General features: G+C 40.1%; 1 long non-coding RNA gene across 1 annotated transcript in view; it reads left to right on the forward strand.

The window, feature by feature from the left end:
- LOC122811998 overlaps window positions 1-26,309 on the forward strand; it is a 483,074-nt gene that overhangs the window by 226,109 nt on the left and 230,656 nt on the right. The gene's annotated exons all lie outside the window — the stretch shown is intronic.

Below are 26,309 nucleotides of genomic sequence, written 5' to 3' on the forward strand. Positions count from 1 at the left end.
AAAGTACTTATGAGGACAAAATGCTCGCCCTTTTGCAATCAGATACTTATATGGTAGCAAGTGTTAATGAATTAAACACAGCATATAAGAAAATTAGAGAAACACTAGACGATATCTTCTTGGAGAGTAGTATTGATGGTGACACCCTTCAGTACCTAACCATGATAGCACCAAAGATCCCTACAATTTTTGGCACACCAAAAATACATAAGAATCTTTTGGACCCTCCACTAAGACCCATTGTGGATGGTCGAGGGTCCATTACATATGCGTGTGCCAAATACATAGATAATTTGTTAAAACCATACATTAACAAAGAAATGCAAATTTGTAGGGATTCATGGGCTTTTTTGGAGAATCTTAACAATATTGAATTCAACTCCGATTTAATATTCCTGGTTGTAGATGTAAAAGACTTATACACAGTAATTCCACACCAGGAGGGAATTGAATGGACATGTGATTTTCTGTTAGAGAGGAAGGCATCCAATGAAGTAATAAACCTAGTAGATGTCTTGTTGGAAATGGTGTTGAAAAATAACTTTCTGCTTTTTAAAAATCAAATTTATTTGCAGAATACAGGCATAGCAATGGGCTCCCCGTGTGGCTGCAGTTTTGCCAATAGTGTTATGGCCTATTGGGAGCATAAACATCTCTTAAACTGTGACCTGTTCAAATCACATGTCACTTGGTACACTAGGTACCAAGATGACATGTGTTTCATCTGGAAAGGTTCACCAGAAGTTATACCTGAATTTATGGATTATATTTCGGGTACAACAAGTTTCCTTGAATTTACATACACAATAAGGTTCGAGGAAATGAACTTCTTGGATGTTAAAATAGTTAAGGATATCCCTAATAACAAATTCAAGTCTTACATTTACAGAAAACCCACTCATTCAAATAGCTACCTACACTTTACTAGCTGCCACCCTTTTCACCAGAAAAGGAGTGTTGTAAAAGGGCAACTTGTTCGGGCAGCAAGGATGATTTCAGATGAAGTTGATTTTATGGATGAATGTAATAACATTTTGAACATGTTTCTTACTCGTGACTATCCTGAGAACCTTTTAGCTGAAATCATCCGTGAAGTGCAGTGTAAGAGATTAGAAGGGCATTTCAAACCCTTACTAGGTGGAGGGAGAATGAATAGAACTTTCACTGTTTGTAATAGAATGGCAAGTACTTCCCTGCCTCCACATATTAGGTTTCTATTTACCTACTGTTTAGATCACAATGCTATTAGAAATGTGGTGTCTAAAAACTGGAAGTTGATTCTTGAGGATAGGAGCCTTGTTAAATCATTAGGCACCAGTCCCACGTTTACATACAGAAGAGGGCTTAATCTCAAGAATTTAGTTGAAAGATCTTCGGGGGGACCCACAAAGAAAACAGTAGGTATGAGAAAATGTGGGAGCTGCCCACAATGTAGATTCATGTATTTGGATAAAGTAATTGAGATCAATAAGAAGGTTTACTTCCTGAAAGGGAATTACAATTTCGATTCCAAAGGGGTCGTTTATGCGTCCCTCTGTGTTGACTGTTCTTCCTTTTACATAGGAAAGACTGAGAGAAACTTCAAAAAAAGAGTCTACGAACATCTATATGCTATGGAAAGGGGAGATTTAACTAATGCACTTGCCAAACATGTTCTCGAGTGTCCTGATCATAGCTTCAGGTTTTGTGCATTACAAATAATAGAAAATAGCTGCAGGGGAGGACCCTGGCAGCTTCACCTCGAAGAGCAGGAACTTTTTTGGCAACTGAGAACAAATGCACATTTTCCACCAGGACTTAATGATGTAGCATCCATCAGATGTATACTCAAACTTAAAGCGCTCAGAAGGTAGAAGTATTATCACTGTATACACATAACATATATACATTTTTATATTTTAAGTAACAATATCTGTTTTACATTTATAATAATTATTGAATATAATATATGTATATATAGATAAACATACATCTAATATCTCTATTTTTTATAATTATACATTTTTCTTGTGCCCATGCTAAATTAACAATAATCATATAGGAATCATAGATTTTATATTCATATATTTATATAGTAATCTAGACATTAATCTAGAAGATCCTATTATTTAATAATATTTTTGTTATACTTTATTCGATATTTACAAGTAGTGTAGGGTTGTTTCATGCCTTTATAGAATCTCCTTTTTATATATATTTTTATATATATTTACTGTAAATAGAAGTATTTTTTTGTTTTCATTCTGCATAACTTGTATATAAAATACATATTTAATATATATTTGTATTTAATACATATTTTTATATGCATTTGTTTGGTACTAAACATTCATTTTTAATGAAATGTAAATATGAGTTCATTTGTGAAAGTATTAATTCTTTATTACATGTTTAAATAATTTTAATATAGAAGTAATGTGTTTGCTATTAGTGAAAAAGTTTTAGTTGTAGCTAGTCCTTTAAATTTCACTGTCTATTTAATTGCTGAATTATTCAATTATTTAATTATGACTAAGTATTTTTTGTACTTGAACTGCATTTCAAACAGTGTCATTTTGTCTGATGAAGGTTGAGCAATCGGCTTGACCGAAAGCGCTTACAATTCACTTGTATTAAAAGCCCGTGTTTGGTTCTGCTAAACTGCTTCCTTGCCTTCTGTGTTTTTACCAGTTTTCTACTTGAATTCGTATTATCCTAAACAAACCAAAGTCCAAGCAGTTATAGTCACTCCTGCACCCAGAGTCATTCCTGTCAGAATTATGGACCAGTAATTCCCCACAACTTCTCTAGCCACCCTGAATGAAATGGGTATCTTGAGCTATTACTCAAACAGCATAACACAGTCTGTGAGAGCTATACATATACAATCTCCTTGGAGGAAAAAATCTCACACACAGTAAACTCGAACAACAAAATCATCAGCAGTACACTGCATATCACACCTCACCAAGGCTATCACAAAATGCACATAATCCATCATATGCTGAGGTTCTAAAGATTAATTTGCCTAAACATCAAAGACCTTCAAAGCATAACACAGACACAAAGCGCATGGAGTCCCAAAGTCATGGAGGCTGAGTACATAAGGCAGGTATAGACCCAACCAACCATTATAGGGGACTCCATTGTAAGACATACAATGTCCTTCTTACCAGACTGAGCAAGGAAAGAATGATGGTTATTTGCTTGTCTGGTGCTAGGATCCATCAGATCATGCACACACTGAAGTCCTTCAACAACAAAGAGCACTATGACTCTATCATAGTTTATACCAGTGTCAATTACTTGAGGTATACCTCCCTGGCCTATATAAAGAGAGACATTATAGAGCACTCAGACTGTGTGTCTAAGGGACGTATGTGCCTGGCACTGAGCAGTATTCTACCTTCTCCAAGGAAGATGTCACAACATTTTTTGCTCATAACTGACTTCAATAGTTGGCTTAGTTTTGGTGTCATTCGAAGGGAGGGGTCCAATATTTGTCAGCATGGGAGGATATGATCGACAGACCATGCTGCTTTACTAGAGATGGCCTGCAGCTGTCCCTTCTAGGATTTTTATTATTGGAAAAGACACTGTCCTTCCCCATAGTGCCTTTTTTAGGCAACATAATAAAACAAACAACTTCAGCCTCCATGCAGGCTTTGTACCTAGCCATTTGAGAACAACTACAGTTATTCCCCTGCATAAGGAAGGACCTTCCAAAAACTCAGGCAATTATAAGTTCATAAGTCTGGCCAGCCATATATGTAAAGCTATGGAAAGACTTATCATGGAACTAATCAATAAGGACATAGAAAACTCCAAACAATAGACCTGTCACAGATTGGATTTGTCAAGGGCAGATCATGCTTACACAGGTTGGTTTGAATAGTAAAATAACTAACTAAATTGGTAATAAACCCCTATATCTAAACCTCTTCTGCAACATCAGCAGAATGGTTTGGAGGAACAGGTATATTTCACAGAGGACACTGCTGCTATGGAACACACTCCCCATCCACATAAAACAGACTTCGTCCCTGTCCATTTTCAAGTGTAACAATGAGAAACATACAACATACCCAGGACTCTCCCCTGTATTACTAATGGACAGATGCAGCTCCTAAAAGATTTATCCCATGCATGGGTCCCCTCAAATTATCTATGGTATGATCCCACTTATTCTCATTAGGGGTAATATATAATTACTGACCATGGGACGGGTAAGGATAGTCTATAACTAAATGGGAAAGGTTATTTCAGACACAAAAAAGAGAAACTGGCTAGGCTTAAAATGACCCACAAAGGCAGATAGCCTAGTACTTACTTATGAACCTACGTCACCTGCTGGATTGTCAACAGGCAAACAGATAGGATGCAGGAAATTAAAATAGGGAAAGTTACCTCCACAAAGTGGAGTCCCTCAGGGTTCTGTACTCGGACCTCTTCTGTTTGGCATTTACTTTTCTGAAGTAAAAGCCAATACCAAAGGGCTTTCTCTGATTAAATATGCAGATGACTGCAAGTTAGGAGCAGTCATTGAATCTCCAAATGACAGCCATTCTGCAGGAAGATTTGGCCCAAATAAATAACTGGTGTCAAGTCATGGACTGAAACTAAATGCCAACAAATGCATTATTGTATCCTTTGGGAAGTCATCTACCCCAGGAAAATACCAAATTGACAACATGCCCCAAAGAACTGACCCAGTTGTTCAGGATTTGGGAACTTATGTGGACTGTGACGTAACTTTTGAACAACACTTGTCTATTTGTCATAAGAAAGTCCTTCTATATTGCACAGCTTAGAAACAAAGTGACTGTGTCTTGATCTAGGAATATCGTTGTCCCCCTTTACTTACCCCTCATTAGGCCAGTCATTGACTGTAGTGCTCTCCTTGGCATATATCTCTCCAGATGTGCAACTACTGGAATGCCTGCAGAGATACCTTAATAAAAGGATACAAGAGCTGAAGCATATGTCTTACATGGACTGACTCAAAACCCTATCACTATACTTGATATCCTACAGACTGCTAAGAGGTGACTTGTATCTAGCATACAAGGCATCCCCAATTCAATACTGATGGATTTACTGCATATCAGCAAGTAAAATGGTATCGGAAATGCTTGGTCTTGGGATCTAAATCTCTTCTGCAATATCAACAGAAAGGTTTGGAGGGACAGGTATATCTCTCAGAAGATAGCACTTCTCTGAAACAGACTCCCCCATGCCCCATGCATGTCAAACAATGCTCAACACTGTCCATAGTCTAGTGCAATTTGAATCTGTGGATGGGAAACATGAATTTTACCCCAGGACTGCCCCCGTATTACTAATGGATAAAGGCAACTCTTAAATGCTTTATCCTCCTCATTGGTTCCCTCACGTTATCCATGGTATAATCCCAGTTAATATCATTGGGGTAATATATAATTATCAACCATGGGATAGGCAAGACCAATCTAATACCAAATGGGATAGGTTAATTGAGCACGAAAAAGCAAAGATGGCTATGCTTAAAATAGCCCAAATGGGCAGCTAGCCTAGTATTTACCTATGAACCTATTGACACAATTTAGTTTTAAATGAATTCTTTATTTTATTTTCTCCAGCATTTTGGTATAATCTTATTTTCAAAAAAGAAGCCATTTTAACTTAAGAAGTCTTGCTGTTTTTGTTGCCAAGTCCACAATAACATTAACTGCACATTTATTTGTTTTTGTTAATCAGGTGATTGCACTAGGTATAATATGTATATTAAGTCTGCATAGGATAGTACAACTACAGAGGTTACATTTTATTATTATTATTATGATTATTATTTGTCTTTGTTAGCTATGAAACCCCACTATGTACAAATACCTGTTTGCAAGCAATGAAAAACCCACTAGGCACAACTGCCCTTTTGCAGGCCTGATTGCAGAACTTTGTTCTTGTTAAATCACACAGTAGGCCAGCCAAAGTTATGAGATTCATACCCAAGTCAGCAAAATACATCTCAGATTGTGGCTCATGTCTTAGCTCATTAAGACATAATGCCAGACTTGCAACATTTTTGTAAAACTTAGCTGTTGCACAGCTTGCAAGACAGAGGTCTGTCACATGTATTGGAAAAATGATGATATGTCAAAAATTCATAAGTAATACAACAGTGTCCGACAGTGTGGACACAGTTGTAGTAAATACAAGCACAGAATAACAAGATCATTGAAGGCAGGCTGGTATTGAAAGGATATAATTGGGCTAGACATCAGTATGAGGTAGATATGACTAGTGGCTGTATACGCAGCTGGCAAGCATAGTAAGGAGTATCAAACATAGCTGTGAGGCAATGAAAAAAAAAGAGAGCAAGGCTGAAAGCAGGAGTCCCAGAGGTGAATTTGAAGGAGCTAGTGTAAGGAATAAGTGGGGCAGTTTGCAAAGATATATGTAAAGGGAGTATGCAGACGACAGTGGAACATCTAAAGTGAAAGTAGAAAAATATTGAGAATAACCACTTGGCAAAGCACCATTAGAAGGAGGCTTTGAGATGATGAGGAGGCCTTTGGTCTTTGTGTGCAACCAACCAATGAGGATTACCCACAGGTGGTTTATGACTTGCAAACAACTACAGTCAAGTGCAGGACTTATGCAGGAGGCATGTATGATTCATATGCTTTCTATCTTTGACAATATGAGGGGGGAATGTGGGATTAGTAGCTATAGAATAAGAAAGCATATTTTGGAAACGTAAAAAGTGCTGAAAATTTCTTTTATGGGCCAGTGAGAATTTGGATAAATGGTGCAGGACAAAGACAGTTGAACTGTTCTTAATGGGAAGTGTCAAGTGTTGGTAAACACTGGAAGAGAGGAAGTGACTAGCAGATAGTCAAGATATGGGAAAGAATCATCAAAGTAAGATTTCTACAGGAAAGGAAATGTTATATTTATTTTATTTATTTGCAGGATGTGTAAAGCCTGGGGAAGGGTAGAAGAGGTGTCTGGGATTATTTGGGAAACTGAACATAGGAAGGACTATGCTAACTAGATTAGAATTAGCCTATTAAAAATAATAAATGGAATGGGTCACCTTGTGGTCAGATAAAAGGGAAGGGGATAGATTGGTGAGTAGATGTGTATTTATGTCTCATGAAGTGGAAAATGTTGTTTACTTATTGTACAAGTATGTTTGGTACATTTGACTTGTGCAGAACACACCAATGGTTATTTGTGATTTATGTGCACATTCAGGAAGTGCTTTTATTTCCTAAATTGTAGTTAAACCAAACTAAAACATTTTTGGAAAAAAAAGAACTAAAATAATTAGTCCAGCCAGCTTTGTGGCATATAGGGATTAAGTCCTGAATGTGACTTAGTTGCTCCAAGACTTGCTACTGACCTAGTATTGGAGGAATAGGTTAAGGAGGATGAGATTGTGAGTCTTGACTGTGGCTTGCACAACATGGCAGGAGATCCAACCTGATGCGGCGCTGGTAGCTAATGGAGCCATGAGGTGTATGGCATGCAGCTTAATATTCCAGGAAGTAAGTACTTGGCACTGCCAAGCTGCATTTGTGCTGCAACCTTCATTATGTATGTGTAGCAGTATGTGTGCCCCCCTTCCAAAAACATACACACACACACACACACACTCTGGTTAAGATATTGCAGCAGGCTGTCATTTAAGCAAGCTCACACAAATAAATCCATCACCCCCTATGGCCGTCTTGATTACAACTCCTTGGATTGGCTCTTGCCCTGCCAGTGGTTGCTGACAGGGCTGTTGCATTTTGGGAACAAATGGGATCAGGACCACTAGGGGTAATGGACAAGGCTAATGCAGAGGGTGAGGTGAGAGATGTGTATGTAGAAATAAATAAACAGACAAACAAACATGCACATAAATATTGGTACTCTTAAAATATTTAAGAGGACTACATGAAAAGAGACATGAAGGAGCTCTCGGATTATGTAGCCCAGGCAGGTATGATCCTAGCCCTGAGCAGCATCCTATCATTACCCAGAATGATACCACAGTACAAGCAGAAAATGGTTGATTTCAACAATTGGCTAAGTTTCTGGTGTCATTCTAAGGGGATCCAGTATCTGTCTGCATGGGATGACATGATTGACAGACTTCGATGCTTTGCCAGAGATGGCCTGCATCTGTCACCCATGGGCTTCCAGATACTGGCCAAGGCTCTTGCCAGCCGTATAGTGCCTTTTTAGGTGGAGTTCCAAAGACCAAATTACCACCGTAACGGCTACAAACAAATGCAATCTGAGGGTCATGCTGCTCAATGCTAGAAGTCTATATCTCAAAATGCACTCGCACGAAGCAGTCCTTAAAATGCAGAACATCGACATTTGTGCTGTAACAGAGACCTGGTTCAAGGCAGCAGAAAGCACCCCATTTCCACACCTTTCAGCTCCAGAACTTGGACCGAAGCTCCAAAGACGGTGGTGTTTCCATATTCATAAAGGATGTGCACATCTCTAGACTGGTAGCTCAACATAACATATATGAGATACTTCAGGTGCAGCTAACATTGTGTAAGACAGCAAATCAGGTCGTAGCCTGCTATAGGTCACCAGCCATGTCCCAAGACTCACACTCCACGTTCCTAAGCACCCTGGAGAATACCAAGGTCCAACCTAACACTCTCATACTGGGTGACTTCAACTACCTCTCCATTAACTGGGAAAACTACTCATGTACCAATACACTTGCCCAACGTTTCCTGGACATTAATTCCAATGCCCTGGACCAGCTCGTTCTTATCCCCACTAGAAGTAGCAACATCCTTGACCTGGTCATTACTAACATAGGCGACCGTTGCTCTACACCAATAGTCAACTCCTCCCTGGTTAGATCCGACCACAAACTAATCACCTTGGAAATCCACATACCACCATGAAAAACTTCTCCAAAGCTAACTTTGAGCTCCTAAAAACAGAGGTGGCTAACTTCACGGCACCCATGCAAATGGGGAATAGTTGCATGACTGCCGAATCATACACCAATGCACGAACACGTACACAAATGCATGGATCTCGCCATACCCAATAGCACCAAGACGCTGTCCTCCAAAAAAAGGAAGCCAATCTGGTGGTCCCCTTCATAAACAAACTCTACAACAGAAGGAGGAAACTGATGCAGAATAAGGTAAAGTCCCAAGACTGGAAAAACTCTCTTATCAGCCTCAACAAAAAGTTGAGATTCCTCATCAAATCCTCTGACGCTAGCTATGAAAACAGAATTGCAGCAGATAGTAAAGACAACCACAAGGCCTTCTATAGTTATGTAAAGAATCTCCACGGCAATAACCAGATTTGCTTTGAGCTAATGCACAATGGTACTTCCTATACCGAGCCAACAGATATTGCCAATATACTGACCAACAGATTCAGTGCCAACTCTACCCCTCTCTCCCCCCACAAAAGGACCAATCACAATACCAGTAGATTGTTAGGCACCCAATATTACTGCTGCACAGGTTAAACAGCACTATCCAAAGCCAAGAATACAGCTTCTATGGGACCTGACAATATCCCTGGCTGTGTTCTACATGAATTACAGAGTGAACTGGCACCTCACCTGTGTGCCCTGTTCAATCACAGCCTCACCTTGGCTTTGTCCCTACCAAATGGCGCACTGCTACAGTCATCCCTCTCCACAAAGGAGGAGTGACTACAGACCCTGGGAACTATCGCCTCATTAGCCTGATGAGTCTGATATGCAAAGCTTTATGGAACACATCATCATGGACCTAATAAACAAGGATATAGGGAATCTCCAAACTCTGGATCCTACACAGTTTGGTTTTGTGAAAGGTATATCATGCCTGCTCAAATTGGTCAACTTCTTTGTCAGTCACCAAAGCTGTGGATAAAGGCAAGGTGGTTCATACAGCCTACCTTGATCTGGCCAAGGCCCCTTTGATACCATTCCCCATTCAGGAATCATAGAAAAACTCACTAAACTAGGTAACAACCCCTATATCACCAGGTGGGTTGCAAACTGGCTCACAGATAGAACCCACAGTGTGAAAGTAGGTTACTCCAAGTCAGGCTGCAGACCAGTCACGAGTGGAGTCCCACAGGGTTTGGTCCTGGGTCTTCTCCTGTTTGGTATCTACTTCTCTGAAGTCCAGGTCAACAAGAAGGGACTCTGGCTGACAAAGTTCACAGATGATTGTAAGTTGGGAGCTATTATTAACTCCCCAAGTGATGTTGACATCCTACAGAAAGGCTTCAATGAGACCAATGACTGGTGTCAAAACCATGGCCTTAAGCTCAATGCCAAAAAATGTGTCATCATTCCCCCTTGAGAAAAAAACAGTTCCCTTGAATTACCACATCAATGGTAGTCCACTGAACACAGACGGCGTTATAAGAGATCTGGGAATACAGGTTGACAGCAACCTCTCTTCTGACCACCACATTGCCACTGTGATCAGAAAGTCCTTCCATGTGGCACATCTCATTACTAAGGGTTTTGCATCCAGGAAGAAAGAGGTCATTGTCTCTTTACTCTTCCCTCATTAGGCCAATCATCGAGTACAATGCCCCATTTGGCATGTATCTCACTAGACACTTGCAACAACTGGAGAGGCCACAAGTACTTCACAAAGACTAGGCCTTAAACACTTGTCCTATGTGGACAGACTCAAAAAACTCTAACTATTCTCTGTCTCATATCGCCTACTTAGAGGCAATCTCTGCTCGACTTACAAAGCCATGTCTGACCCAGCTCTGTTAGAAATGCTACATTTAAAGAAATCCCAATCCCTCTGCACCACATGCTCCAGAGACCTCAACCTCATTACCACAATCATCAGAACATGCTGGAGGGACAGGATCATAACCCAGAGAATGCCCATGCTATGGAATAGACTTCCCATACATGTCAAACAGAGCACTTCACTGGCCCTCTTCAAGACAAATCTTGATGAGTGGATGGGAAATAGAAAATTCACCCCGGGGATCACTCCAGTGGCTCTACTCGACAGAGGCACTTGGAACTAAGGTTGGGTGGCACGATGCCAGGGTAATCCAATGGGCTAGCCTTGTAAAGGCTCCAAGGCCATTAGCCTAGTACACACCTATGAACCTATGAGAATGAATGTTTAAAAATAAAAGTGAAACACTAATCAAACACAAAATTAAACTGACAAAAATAGGTGGCATAATCCTGCCTGTAGTATTTTTAAAGGAAAGAAAGGCAAGGGAAACTGCCAAAAATGAATGGATATAGATCTTGGGAAAACAGGAAACACAGGAAGATCAATAAAAGGGACTTCAGAGATTTTATATAATGGAAGTGTAGCATATTATGAAGTAGACATGCAGGAAATGCCTTCAGAAGCAGCTCCAGTAGAAATGAGGTTAAAGAGGGGCAGTCAGTTACATATATCACAGCACACTGGATATTGCCGCAGAGCTCATAGCATCAAACTATATACCTGATTTAAACTAGCAAGAATTTCCTGAGCCTCTGTGGATGATCACACATAGTAGACAGATGTCATAAAAATAGAATTTATGGTTCAAGATAGTTTATAATCTACACAAGCCTTTATGAATAGGTCCTGTAGTCTTAAAATGTATTCCAAAATTAATAATGGGTATCAAAATAAAGCTGTGTACATTTAATGCCAGCTGAATAAAAGTAATTGCATAATTTTACTACTTAATTGAATTTTGTGACCCCTGTAAGATATGTACATCCCTGCCTAAGCAACAGAGACCTCCAAAGCAGACACCCAAGCAATCGCTACCCCAAAACAAAACACGTGCAACACATAGCTCACAAAGCCAGTGTGCCGAACAGTTACAGCCCTTAAGGCTAAACAACACACCTGATACACTTGTAATAGGTGACTCTATTGTCAGGCACACTGACGTCCCGCTCACCAGGCTGAACAAGGAGAAGGTCACGGTGAACTGCCTGTCGGGCGCCAGGATCCGCCACATAACACAAGCACCCAGGTCACTCCAAGGCAAGTACAAATATGACTCAGTCATTGTCCATGCTGGTGTGAATGACCTGAGATGTACCTCCCTGGACTACATGAAAAGAGACAGAGAGGAGCTCTCTGAGCATGTACCCAGGCCGGTATGACCCTGACCTTGAGTAGCATCTTACCCTCACCAAGAATGATGCCACAATATGAAGACAAGATGATCAATTTCAACAATTGGCTTAAGTATTGGTGTCATTCAAAGGGGATCCAATGCCTGACAGCCTGGGATGACATGCTCGACAAGCCACAATGCTTCGCTAGGGACGGCTTGCACCTGTCACCCCTGGGCTTTCAGATATTGGCAAAGGCTCTTGCCACCCCCATAGTGCCTTTTTTAGGCAAGGCTCAAAAGACAAACCCACCTCCATAGGTATCACAAGGGATAAGAAACTAAGAGTAATGCTACTCAATGCCAGAAGTCTAAACCTCAAGATGCACGCACTCAAAACTCTCCTTAGCATGGAGAACATCGATATCTGTGCAGTAACAGAAACCTGGTTCAAGGCTCCCGAGAGCACCCTAGCACTACCAGGTTATACCTCATACCATGCTTTTCGGCCCCAAAACTTGGACCAAACCACAAAAGGAGGGGGAGTATCAATATTCGTCAAAGATACCCACATCTCCAGGTTGATGGCACAGCACGAATCATCAGAGACTATCCATGTGCAACTAACAGTGGGTAAAACTGCCTTCCAGTTTATAGCCTGCTACAGACCACCCTCCCAAACCCAGGAACCCCACTCGGCCTTCCTGAGAACACTGGAAAATATGAAGGTCTCTCCAAACACCATTATATTTGGCGACTTCAACTACCCAAACATAGACTGGGAGCATTACTCTAGCTCCAACACCCTAGCCCAAAGGTTCCTAGAATTTATAAACTCAAATGCTATGGAACAACTTGTTACCACTCCCACAAGAGGGGAAAACATACTGGACCTGATCATCACCAACATGGGGACTCTATGCTCCAGACCAGAAGTGTATCCCTCACTGGTAAGATTAGACCATAAACTAATCTCACTAGATATTCACATCCCAACCCCAGCCCCTGCCCAGAAAACCACAGTGAAAAACTTTTCTAAAGCAAATTTCACACTCCTCAAAACCGAGGTGGAATCCTTCAAAGCCCCCGGGCCTGTGGAAAATATGTCCCAGACCACAGAATCCTTTATAAACGCATTCTATGAACACCTTCAGGAATGCATGGATCATGCAATCCCAAACAAAACCTAGACCCAATCCTCCAAAGGCAGGCGTCCTGTCTGGTGGACCCCAGCCATAAACAAACTATACAATAGAAGGAGGAAGCTACTACAGGATAGAGCAAAATCCCAAAAAGGGAAAGCATCTCTGATCAGTATTAGCAAAAAACTACGGGCACTCATAAAATCATCTAAGGCCAGCTTCGAGAGAAAAAATGCACAGGACACTAAGGATAATCACAAGGCTTTCTTTAGTTATGTTAGGAACCTGGGTGGGAATTCCCAGATATGCTCAGAATTAGTCCAAAATGACAAAAAATACACCGAACCCACAGACATTGCCAACATCCTAGCTGACAGGTTCAGCACAAACTTCTCCCCCCCTTCCCCACCAAAAGGGCAAATATCTATCCCAGCAGAGTGCTGCCCCCCTGACATCTCAGATGCTCAGGTAAAAGCTGCCCTCTTCAAAGCAAAAAACACAGCATCAATGGGACCAGACGGTGTCCCGGGCTGCATCCTACATGAACTCCAAGAAGAACTAAGCCCAAACATAAAACTACTGTTCAATCTCAGGCTTACTACAGGATATGTACCCAAAGAGTAGCGTACAGCAACAGTGGTCCCTCTCCACAAAGGTGGTGCCTCAACGGATCCTGGAAACTATCGCCCCATAAGCCTGACTAGCTTGGTCTGCAAAGCTATGGAAAGGATCATCATGGACCTCATAAATAAAGATATTGGGGACCTACAGACACTGGATACTACCCAGTTCGGCTTTGTTAAGGGCAGATCCTGCCTCTTAAACCTGGTCGATTTCTTTGAAAAAGTCACCAAGGCCATTGACGAGGGGAAGGTGGTCCACACAGCTACCTGGACCTCGCAAAAGCCTTCGATACAATACCCCACTCAGGCATTATAGATAAGCTCACCAGCTTAAATATAAACCCCTATGTCACTAGATGGGTTGCAAACTGGCTCAAGGACAGAACCCACATGGTTAGAATTGCTGGAGCCATGTCAGACTCCAAACCAGTTACAAGTGGTGTCCCACAAGGCTCAGTCCTGGGACCTCTCTTGTTCGGTGTATATTTCTCAGAGGTACAGGCCAACACGGAAGGACTGTGGCTGACCAAGTTCGCAGATGACTGCAAACTGGGCGCCATAATCGACTCTCCAGCCGACACAAGCATCCTACAAAAGGGCCTCATAGAAACAGACAACTGGTGCCAGAGCCATGGCCTCAAGCTAAACGCCAAAAAGTGTATAGTCATCCCCTTCAGCAAAAACAAAGTGCCCACAAATTACCACATAGATGGTAATCCATTAAGTACGGAAGAAGTAATTAGGGACCTGGGGACCCAAGTTGATAGCAATCTCTCATTCGACAACCACGTGGCCAAAGTGGTTAGAAAAACATTTTATATAGCCCACCTAATCATGAAGGGATTCACATCTAGATCAGGGGAGGTCATTGTGCCTCTTTACTCATCCCTCATCAGGCCCATAATTGAGTACAATGCCCCTTTTGGGATGTACCTTACCAGACACCTGCAGCAACTGGAAAGACCCCAAAAGTACCTCACCAAGAGGATCAAAGGGCTCAAACAGATGCCATATGCCACTCGGTTAAAGAAACTCCAGCTCTACTCAGTGGCATACTGACTGCTCAGAGGCGATCTGTGCCTGACGTATAAAGCCATGTCGAACCCGGAATTAGTGGACATGCTGCACCTCAGAAAATCCAAATCCGATCGAGCTATGCGCTCGAGAGACTTGAACCTCAGCACTGAAATAAATAGGACATGCTGGAGGGACAGATTCATAATCCAGACGCTCCCTTCACTCTGGAATGAAATCCCAGTCCAGGTTAGGCAGAGTCCCTCATTGACTCTCTTCAAGAGGAATCTTGATGAGTGGATGGGAGATCGTAGATTTACTCCGGGTATCACTTCTGTGTCACTGTTAGACAGAGGCACAGTATACTAACTTCGAAAAAGGGCATAGCAAAATTCATTTAAAATGGGTGGCGAAAGCCAAACACACTCTGGCTAGGCTTGTAAATGCCCTAGGGCAGATAGCCTAGTATGAACCTATGAACATTTTAGAAACCAGTAATCTGCTTAAAGGGGTTTCTCAGATGCATCAGACGTCTAAACATCACAGTTGTTACTGGTCTTTCTCAAAGAATTGAAGCGGGTCAGGTTATTTTTAAGTTTGTCATTATTTATAGATGAGTCACTTATGGCATTGGTTTCACTGCTTTCACTGTCTTCCAGATTTGCCACTTGAATTACACTAACATGGTATGCTAAACTGACAGGTAGCACAGCGAAGAGCACTTTTGGAAATGCACCCTCCACCCACTCGATTTAACACACTAAATACTTCACTCACTTGATAAAAGACTATTTTGAGGTAGTCCTATTTGCATACAGAGAAGCGCAAACCTCTCTGTAGTTTAGCTGTCGTATGCAGCCATTCATTGCCTGTGGGCACTAGTTGATAGGCTTGTAAGTAGTATTATTTTGCTGTATACCCCTTATATCCTAACTAAAAGGGTAATATATGCGAAAAGCAGAAACCTGATCTCACCGCAATGAAGTTAAAGTACTGAGCGGTTGCTGTTTAACAAACTTTATAAATCCACAGTTCAAAGAAAATATCGGCAGCCGTAGCAAAAGTAAAACTCTTCTTTATTGTGATGAATATAATTGAAGGGTAAGCGCTTTCGCGTGGTCACAGCCACGCTTCATCAGACAAATGAAAATTCTACAATGCAGTGCTTATATACAACATAAATCATATAGATTAAAACCAAGCCCTATATAATTAGGTACCTCATTAACCATTTAAAGCAACAATGCATAGCTTCTAAGATCATATGATAAACTATCAGAAGCGATGCTTTAATGTTGAATACAAATTCTAAAATGATAAATTTTTTGAGCATAACTCATGTTGCAGTTTGTAAATTAAAAGCGTAAATATATGTATGTATAATGAATTAAACAAACAAACAATCATAAAACTTAATGTAGTTCAACTAAAACTCTGTGCTTAGGTGAAATGAATAAAAACAATGCGAACACTGCACAACTGAAGTTGACTGGTATAGCTCTAAAAAGGCTTGTATGCGGTTGCCAATGCATCTAAACAAACGAGTAAACGTTTAAACATTTAGAGAACTTGGTGTAGCTCAACAGTTAATCCATGTTTAGACAAAAGGCAAAAGGAACCTTGTGCATCAAAACGCTAATAGAAATAATGCTGGGTGAGCATTTATGCGATTACCATCGTGACCAGAGCTTACATACATTTAACACAAATTATTTAAGATATACACTGGATTGTATATATAATGAGTTAAACAAACTGTCATGGAACTTACTGTGAGTCAACTATTACTTTGTATTTGGATGAAATAAATGGAAACAATGAGAGCACTGCGCAACTGAAAGCTGACAGTTGACAGATATAGCCCTAGAAGGACTTGTTTGCGGTTGGCAATGCAACTAAACAGACAAGTAAACGTTTAAAGAACTTAGTGCAGTTCAACAGTTAGTCCATGTTTAGAAAAAAGGGCAAACGGACAATGAAAAAGGACAATAAAAAGAGACAATAAAAACTTTAAGCATCGAAATGCTGATAGATATAACACTAAGTGAGCGTTTATATGGTTACCATCGTAACCAGAGCTTACATTCATTTAACATAGATTATTTAGAGTAAATTGTTTAAAAATATTTAAACATGTACACCAGATTACTATAAGGCATTTCTAAAAATATTTGTATTTAAAACACCTTTATAAGTACATAGTTAATGTGAGTTCTATCGATGTCTTTTTAAAACAAATAAAATCATTTAAAAAATTTTACATACTTGATTAAGTCTTGCTATAAAAATATGTTGCTAAAACATCAAAGGATACAACTCGGAGCTCAGATCAAGTGACATATAACTTTTAAAGTATATCTCAGACCAAATAGAGCCCGAAGCAGAATCTAATGAAATGTGCTAATAACTTGAAGCATGAACGTGCCCAGTGGTGCACAGATAACAATGAGTTTAAAGAATATATAGCAATGCTAAAAAGTGCTAAAGAATGAGACCATACAGTTAAAAGTACGTAAATAAATAAGTAAATCTTGAATAAAACTAATTATGGTTAGAGTTTATATACCATAATATTTTCTGTGCCTTAAAGCTAATAGACAAAATCTATTTAGGTAAAGATAGTATGATTTAATTTAATGTGACATAGATCTAGGAATATAACTATGTGTTAAAACATATAGGTAATTTAATATAAACTTGATTAAATATATTAATTGCCTATAAGATACAAAACTTGTGAATTATAAAAAACATATATATAAATTTAAAGATGTAGAATAACATGTAAAGAATACCTAGTTATAAACCAATATTATTATAAAAATAATATTATAAAAATATATTAGGTTATTTAACTTATATCATAATTTTAAGGATATTTATTAATGGTAAGAAACATACAACTAAAAATGTATATATGTAATGATTGTACAATAATGTTAACGTTTCCTATTATTTAAAATAGGTTTAATGGAAACTGAGGTATTCAGTCCTGGGTAACTATGAGCATTAAATTTTAAAATCCATTTTAATTCTGCCAGGGCTAAATTATTTAAATTATCTCCGCCCCTGGGATTTAAGTTTATTTTTTCAAGTACCCTAAATAGAAAATTATGTTCCTTATGTTCTATTATATGTTGTGCTAATGCATTAGTATCTATTTCTTTCTTTATTTCATATAAATGATCATATATACGATCAGTTAACCTCCTTTTAGTTAATCCAATGTAGAATGCTGTACATTTTGTACAGGTTGCTAAATAGACCAGGTTTTTTGTTTGACAAGTAGCTGCAACATTAATATGATAGGTGAAACCTAAGGTGGAATGAGTAAAGGTTGAATCTAAACAAATCATTTTACACCTGGTACAGGAACCACAAGAAACTGTTCCCATTACTTGGGTAGGTTTCATAATATTTGGTACAATATCTTTACATAAAATTTGCTTCAAGTTGGGACAGTTTTTATATAAAAAGGAAGGAAAGTTTCCCACCAGATTAGATACTAAAAAATCTGTCTGTAATATGTTCCAGTTATTTCGTATAACTGTCTCCAAACATTTTACGTCACTAGTGTATTTTAAAATGTATGGTATTTTTATATTGTCATTGCTATTTTTATAATTGAAGGAAGTGTATTTCTTAACAGTAAGTGGTATAGATTCTGTAGTGTGTATAGTATTGTTTTTAATGGAGTTGACAAGCTTAAAATTATATCCTCTATCTAAAAATAATTGCTCTAACAGGTCAGATTCTTTTTCTAAAACAGTATTTTCCTGGCAAAGTCTAGTCAGCCTAGTAAACTGGCTTTTAACTATTCCTGGGAACATATGCCTAGGATGCATGCTGCTGAAATGAAGTAGTGTGTTGGTCCAAGTAGGTTTCCTGTAAATAGAGGACGTGATTTTTCCTTGCTCAGTAAGTGTCAAGGTAACATCCAGGAATTCAACTTGTTTCGTGGATGCTTCCACTGTGAATTTCAAGTAACTAGTGGTAGTTTCTAGATGGTGTAAGAAACATATAAATTCCTCTAGAGTACCTTGCCAAATTAGGAGAACATCGTCTACAAAACGTTTGTAGAACTTAATTTTGTTAAAAACAGGATTGGTGAACAAATGCTCTTTTTCCCAATTTAGGACCACTAAATTCGCATACGTATTTGCGCATGGGGTGCCCATAGCTACACCCCATGTCTGCAAATACGTCATGCTGTTAAACATAAAGATGTTATTGTTAAGCACTAAATCCAAGAGCTGACAAATTAGTATAATTTTATCAGAAGAGAAGTTGGTATCTCTTACAAGCAATTCTCTAATTGCTTCCAAACCCAAATCATTGGGGATGGACGTAAAAAGATTTTTTACATCTAAAGTTATCAGCATATACTCATCTGTCCCAGTATTCAGTGTTACATCCTTAAGGCTGCTTAGTAAATCATAGGTGTCTTTTAACAGAGTTGGAACCAAATCCACTACAGGCCTAAGATATTTTTCAAGAGCTGTCGAAATGGTGGCAGTTACCCAATTACAGCCTGATACTATAGGCCTAAGGGGTATAGGGTGTACCTGTTTGTGAATCTTGGGCAAGCCTTTTATTGTAGGAGTAGTAGGGAACTCAATGTATAAGTATCTATATTCTTCTGGTGTAATTTGTCGGCACATTAGAAGGTCATAAAGTGTGGCATGTACATTAGTTATAATAGAGTGGACTTTTTCCTGAGAGATGATAGAATAAGTATCTTGATCTGATAACATATTTAACATCAAAGTAACATAGTCTGCAGTATTCATAACTATAATGCCACCACATAGATGGTAATCCATTAAGTACGGAAGAAGTAATTAGGGACCTGGGGACCCAAGTTGATAGCAATCTCTCATTCGACAACCACATGGCCAAAGTGGTTAGAAAAACATTTTATATAGCCCACCTAATCATGAAGGGATTCACATCTAGATCAGGGGAGGTCATTGTGCCTCTTTACTCATCCCTCATCAGGCCCATAATTGAGTACAATGCCCCTTTTGGGATGTACCTTACCAGACACCTGCAGCAACTGGAAAGACCCCAAAAGTACCTCACCAAGAGGATCAAAGGGCTCAAACAGATGCCATATGCTGCTCGGTTAAAGAAACTCCAGCTCTACTCAGTGGCATACTGACTGCTCAGAGGCGATCTGTGCCTGACGTATAAAGCCATGTCGAACCCGGAATTAGTGGACATGCTGCACCTCAGAAAATCCAAATCCGATCGAGCTATGCGCTCGAGAGACTTGAACCTCAGCACTGAAATAAATAGGACATGCTGGAGGGACAGATTCATAATCCAGACGCTCCCTTCACTCTGGAATGAAATCCCAGTCCAGGTTAGGCAGAGTCCTCATTGACTCTCTTCAAGAGGAATCTTGATGAGTGGATGGGAGATCGTAGATTTACTCCGGGTATCACTTCTGTGTCACTGTTAGACAGAGGCACAGTATACTAACTTCGAAAAAGGGCATAGCAAAATTCATTTAAAATGGGTGGCGAAAGCCAAACACACTCTGGCTAGGCTTGTAAATGCCCTAGGGCAGATAGCCTAGTATGAACCTATGAACATTTTAGAAACCAGTAATCTGCTTAAAGGGGTTTCTCAGATGCATCAGACGTCTAAACATCACAGTTGTTACTGGTCTTTCTCAAAGAATTGAAGCGGGTCAGGTTATTTTTAAGTTTGTCATTATTTATAGATGAGTCACTTATGGCATTGGTTTCACTGCTTTCACTGTCTTCCAGATTTGCCACTTGAATTACACTAACATGGTATGCTAAACTGACAGGTAGCACAGCGAAGAGCACTTTTGGAAATGCACCCTCCACCCACTCGATTTAACACACTAAATACTTCACTCACTTGATAAAAGACTATTTTGAGGTAGTCCTATTTGCATACAGAGAAGCGCAAACCTCTCTGTAGTTTAGCTGTCGTATGCAGCCATTCATTGCCTGTGGGCACTAGTTGATAGGCTTGTAAGTAGTATTATTTTGCTGTATACCCCTTATATCCTAACTAAAAGGGTAATATACCATGTTTGCACTAATCAGAGGTTGAACTGCAATATTTTAAATAACTACCAAAAATATAATGCTTGCCTGGTTTCCTCCTGTTACACAATGAAAAAAATCAGTCCATAAAAATAAGAATTCCAGCCTCTGCTAAACTGTAGGTAGTGAGAGTCACCTGTTCTCACAGAACAAAGTACAAATTTAAGTGCAAACCAGTGCCTTTTGAGCTGACACTGACTGGTATCTTGTTATAGGAATGCTGACTGGCTATCAGGGAAAGCCTTATCTGACAAGCCATTCAGAAACTGAACCAGGAAATGCAGGCAATGAATGTGGAGAAGTTGTGTTACAGGATCAACTGATGTGAAGAAGGACACGAGCACTGTGACAGGATGGGAAAAGAAACACAACTTCATTTTTATTGTAGCATAATTATGCAAGTTTAGATTTGCCGTTTATGGGGGGTGGTGTAATGTATGCATGACTTGTGAGTAAATGTAGAGAAAGAAAAAGACTGAGAAAACTATGATAAAACTAAAAGTGAGAAAAGCAAGGTGTGAGAAAGTACAAACCTCCTGTAGACTGCAGAATGCGAACAGAGGGAGATAGACAGACAGACAGAGGGGAGAAAAGGCAAAGGCATGAGTAGAAAAAGACTAGAAGAACATCCAAACATCTGTTCAAAGAAGAATGCCTAGATGTTGAAGATTTTTTTCACTAAGTTGCATCTTGGACTTGAGCAGAGACTTGACAAAGACAATGCAAAAATTGCAGAAGAAAAAATGTGTCTATTGTTGTGGTGTGATTGCTGAAGTCATTTTAACTTCTTGCTGTGGATACAGAATGGAAGAAAGTAAACAGGACATCACAGTAGAAGAAATAATGTTTGTGACTGCCCACATATGGATTTTGGGACTGAAAAGTGAATAAATGCAAAATCCTTCCAAAGGCAGACAAAAAGCAAGGCAACTCCCTCCTCCCCAATGCTACTGATACATGACTAAAGTGATTAATGCACCTTAGACAGGATCTGACCTAGTTCACTGTATAGACATTACAATGGAGCTGCATGAAAAAGTATGAAAAATACGGTACTTACGTATTATCGCAACCAGATTTTCATGCTGCGATAACTGACGTAAAATTGAAGAATGGATATTTGGATTTGCCCTGTAAGGTCTGTCTAATTTGTGTTTTACAAGTAAGGTCAAACATTTTTAAGTTTTAATGGAAGGCTGGGTTGTAAACAGAGGGCTTGGGAAAGCAGTCACCATTTTCTTCCGCTGCTGCTTCTTCACCGACTGCGGTGGCTTGACTGGAGAAACTAGCTGCAGTGTCTGTGCCCTTTTACATACATCAGAACATCCGATAGGAAGCAAAGACAATCGAGGGGATTTTCAAGTAGAAACAATGGCAGTACTGCAAAATCTTTTGCATCTGCTAACTTCCTTTCATTCCCCCAATGCTAGTCTCACTTTGGGGATCGATTACAACAGAGAGGGTAATCCAAAAAAAAAAAAAACTTGAATGAAGAATGTCGAAATGATTTTGCAGTACTGCCATTTTTTTCTACTTGAAAATCCCCTCGATTGTCTTTGCTTCTTATCAGATGTTCAAAACACTGCAGCTAGTTTCTCCAGTCAAGCCACTGATGTTAGATTTTATTGGTTTTCTGCATACTTACTTACTTCTTTTTGTGTAAGAACCGTAGCTTACAAGCTGTGCCTCGTACAAGACATCCAGAAAAAGAAGAAGACGAAGGTGATATGCTGCTATTTTAAATGACCCGCTTGTCATCTTTGGAATTTGACATAATTTTATTCTGCCTGCTGCTTCTTATTATTTTCCATGAAGTTAGCGCGGTAAAGGAGAATGCTACCAAGGAAGAGGACTTTGGTCATTAGTCCAGTTCCTCTGTCATAACCAAAGTGCTACAAAAAGTGAATTGGACTTCACACACCCCTTTTTAGTTTAGTAAACAGTTGTTTTGCGAGAATATCAGGAACTACACTGGGTTAAAAATCTGGTTGCGTTAATACGCAAGTACTAAAAAAACAATTGTGTGGGTAGTGATATAGTTTTGTGGGAGTTGTCTTAACATTTTTAAATTTTAAATAAATAAATAATGCACATTTATGGCCCTGGTAGGTAACATTCAGAATAAAGTGCAGGGCACCCCCCACAAAAAAAAAAAAAAAAAAAAAAAAAAAATTGCAGTGCCAAGACTGACATCTTGTTAGAGATTAAGGTAGAAGTGTTAGACCTGCACTCCAAACTCCCAAAGTGTTCGCTCTATAACCATACATATATCAACAAAGGTGTGTGTGTATTAATTTGTTTGCTTGTTTGTTTATCCTATCAGTAGACTCCAGATAAAGTGTGTGCTAAAAACACATGAATCAGGTATACTATGTTGGTCAACCTTTGATTATCTACACCTTTGGTGCAGCTGTTCTGTTGTTGCTGAAGATGTACCTTGCAATACCAGATATGAACGTTAAGTACTTAATCAGACTTCTCATAAACTGATAAACCTACCGACTTAACTTTACCTATGAAGGAATATCTGAAGGTGGTACTGCTCAATGCTGGAAATCTTAACACGAAATTCCACTGCCTACAAGCCTTGCTCAAACAGATACATGGTTTAAAGTTGCAGAGATTATGCAAGGTCATAACTCCTTTCACACCTTTAGACCAGCTACTGCACAAGAGGAAACTAAAGGTGGAGGAGTATCAGTCTATGTTAAAACCAACCTCACATCCAGACTAGTTAAATTGTATGACCCACTGAAATTCATACATGTGCAACTCACTATAAACAGGGTCTCGTACCATATCCCTGCAACCTATAGGCCCCCCTCCATGTCTCAGGAAACCAGTACTACCTATCTCAATGTACTAGAGTCCTTCACCATTCAACCCAATACGATATTCATGAGGATCTCGATTACCCCTCTATAGATTGGGAATCCTATATCACTTCTAATGCACAAACCCAGCAATTCCTAAATTTTATTAATACCATCATCTTGGAATAGTTGGTTCATTCTCCTACCAGGGGTAAAAACATCCTTGACTTTGTACTCATGAACATGGGGGGGGGCAATGTTCCTCACCTAATGTAATGTCTTCCTCATCAGATATGACCATAAGGCAGTATTATTTGAAATAAAAATTAAATTCAGGGATCCAATGAAACCAATAATCTTTAGGAACTATTCCAAGTCTAACCTCTCTGTACTACGCGAAACCTTGGCTAAATTCCAAGCACGCCCAAACCCAGCATAGGCTGAGCTATTTACAAAATCTCTGTATAGCCATACTGATAGCTGTATAAAGCGAGCTATGTCCACTCGTATTAAGAATAAAACAAACTCAAAAGACAAGCCACCCTGGTGAATCACAATATAGGTTCATAGGTTTATACTAGGCTAACTGCCCTAGGGCATTTATAAGCCTAGCCCAAAGTTATGTGGCTTACGCCGCCCCTTCTGTTAGAAATACTGTGCCCATTAGTTTGTTGTGCCTCTGTCCAGTAGTGACACAGAGATGATTCCCGGGGTAAACCTATGATCTCCCATCCACCGGTCAAGATTTCTCTTGAACAGAGCCAGCGAGGTGCTCTGCCTCACATGGACCGGGATTTTATTCCACAGCATGGGGAGTCTCTGGGTAATAAATCTATCCCTCCAGCACGTCCTATTTATATCCGTGCTAAGGTTTAAGTCTCTTGCTCTAGTGGTTTTGGTGGATTTGGATTTTTGAGGTGGAGCATGTCCATTAATTGCGGGTTGGTCATGGCCTTGTATGTCAGGCACAGGTCACCTCTGAGCAGGCGGTATGCAACTGAATAGAGTTGGAGTTTCTTCAGTCTGGCAGCATATGACAGGTTTTGGAGTCCCTTTATCCTTTTGGTGAGGAACTTTTGGGGTCTCTCCAATTGCTGCAGGTGTCGGGTGAGATACATCCCGAATGGGGCATTGTACTCGATCATTGGTCTGATAAGTGAAGAGTACAGGGGAACAATGACCTCACTTGATCTGGATGTGAATCCCTTCATGATCAGGTGGGCAATGTAGAAGGTCTTTCGAACCACTTTAGCAACGTGGCGTCAAGCGAGAGGCCACTGTCAACCTGGGTCCCCAGGTCCCTGATAACCTCTTCTGTGCTTAGTGGGTTGCCACCTATATGGTAGCTTGGGGTTACCTTGTTTTTCCCGAAGGGTATGACTATACACTTTTGCGTTTAACTTCAGGCCATGGCTCTGGCACCAGCTATCAGTTTCCGTGAGACCCCTCTGAAGGATGTCTGTGTCCGATGTACTATCCACTATGGCACCCAGTTTGCAGTCATCCGCAAACTTTGTCAGCCATAGTCCTCCTATGTTTGCCTGTACTTCTGAGAAGTAGATGCCGAACAATAGGGGCCAAGGACTGAGCCCTGTGGGACTCCACTTGTAACCGGCTTGGAGTCTGACATGGCTCCAGCAACTCTAACCCTGTGGGTTCTGTCCTTAAGCCAGTTTGCAACCCATCTTGTGACATATGGGTTTACATTTAAGCTGGTAAGTTTCTCTATAATACGCGAGTGGGGTATTGTGTCGAAAGCTTTGCAAGGTCAAGGTAGGCTGTATGGACTGCCTTTCCCTCATCAATGGCCTTGGTGACTGTTTCGAAGAAGTCGACCAAGTTCAAAAGGCAAGATCTGCCCTTGACAAAGCCAAACTGGGTTGGGTCCAAGGTCTGCAAGTCCCCTATGTCCTTGTTTATGAGTTCCATTATGATCCTCTCCATACCTTTGCAGACCAGGCTTGTTAAGCTTATGGGGCGGTAATTACCAGGGTCCGTAGAGGCACCGCCTTTGTGGAGTGGGTCCACAGTTGCCGTACGCCACTCCTTGGGCACATATCCTGTGGTGAGGCTAAGATTAAACAGCTGCCTTATGTGCGGGTTTAGTTCTTCATTGAGTTCATGTAGCACACAGCCGGGGACCCCATCCGGTCCCATTGATGCTGTGTTTTTAGCTTTAGAGAGAGCAGCTTTCACCTGCGCATTTGAGATGTCTGGGAGGCTACTCTCAGTTGGGATAGTTATCTCTCCTTTTGGGGAGAGGGGTGAAGTTTGCGCTGAACCTGTCTGCCAGTATGTTGGCAATGTCTGTGGGTTCAGTGATTTTTGTATCATTTTGGACTAATTCTGAGCATATCTGGGAGCTTCCACCCAGGTTTCTGACATAGCTGAAGAAAGCCTTATGATTGTCTTTTGAATCTATGGCAATTTTTCTCTCAAAGTTGGCCTTGGATGATTTTATAAGGGATCGTAGTTTCTTGCTAGTGCTGATCAAAGAGGCCTTCCCTTTTTGGGATTTTGCTCTATCATGTAATAGCTTTCTCCTCTTATTGTAAAGTTTGTTTATGGCTGGGGTCCACCAGACTGGACGTTTGC

Source organism: Protopterus annectens, chromosome 1.part1, assembly GCF_019279795.1.
Source record: "Protopterus annectens isolate FY-2018-M chromosome 1.part1, PAN1.0, whole genome shotgun sequence".
Classification (NCBI taxonomy): domain Eukaryota; kingdom Metazoa; phylum Chordata; order Ceratodontiformes; family Protopteridae; genus Protopterus; species Protopterus annectens.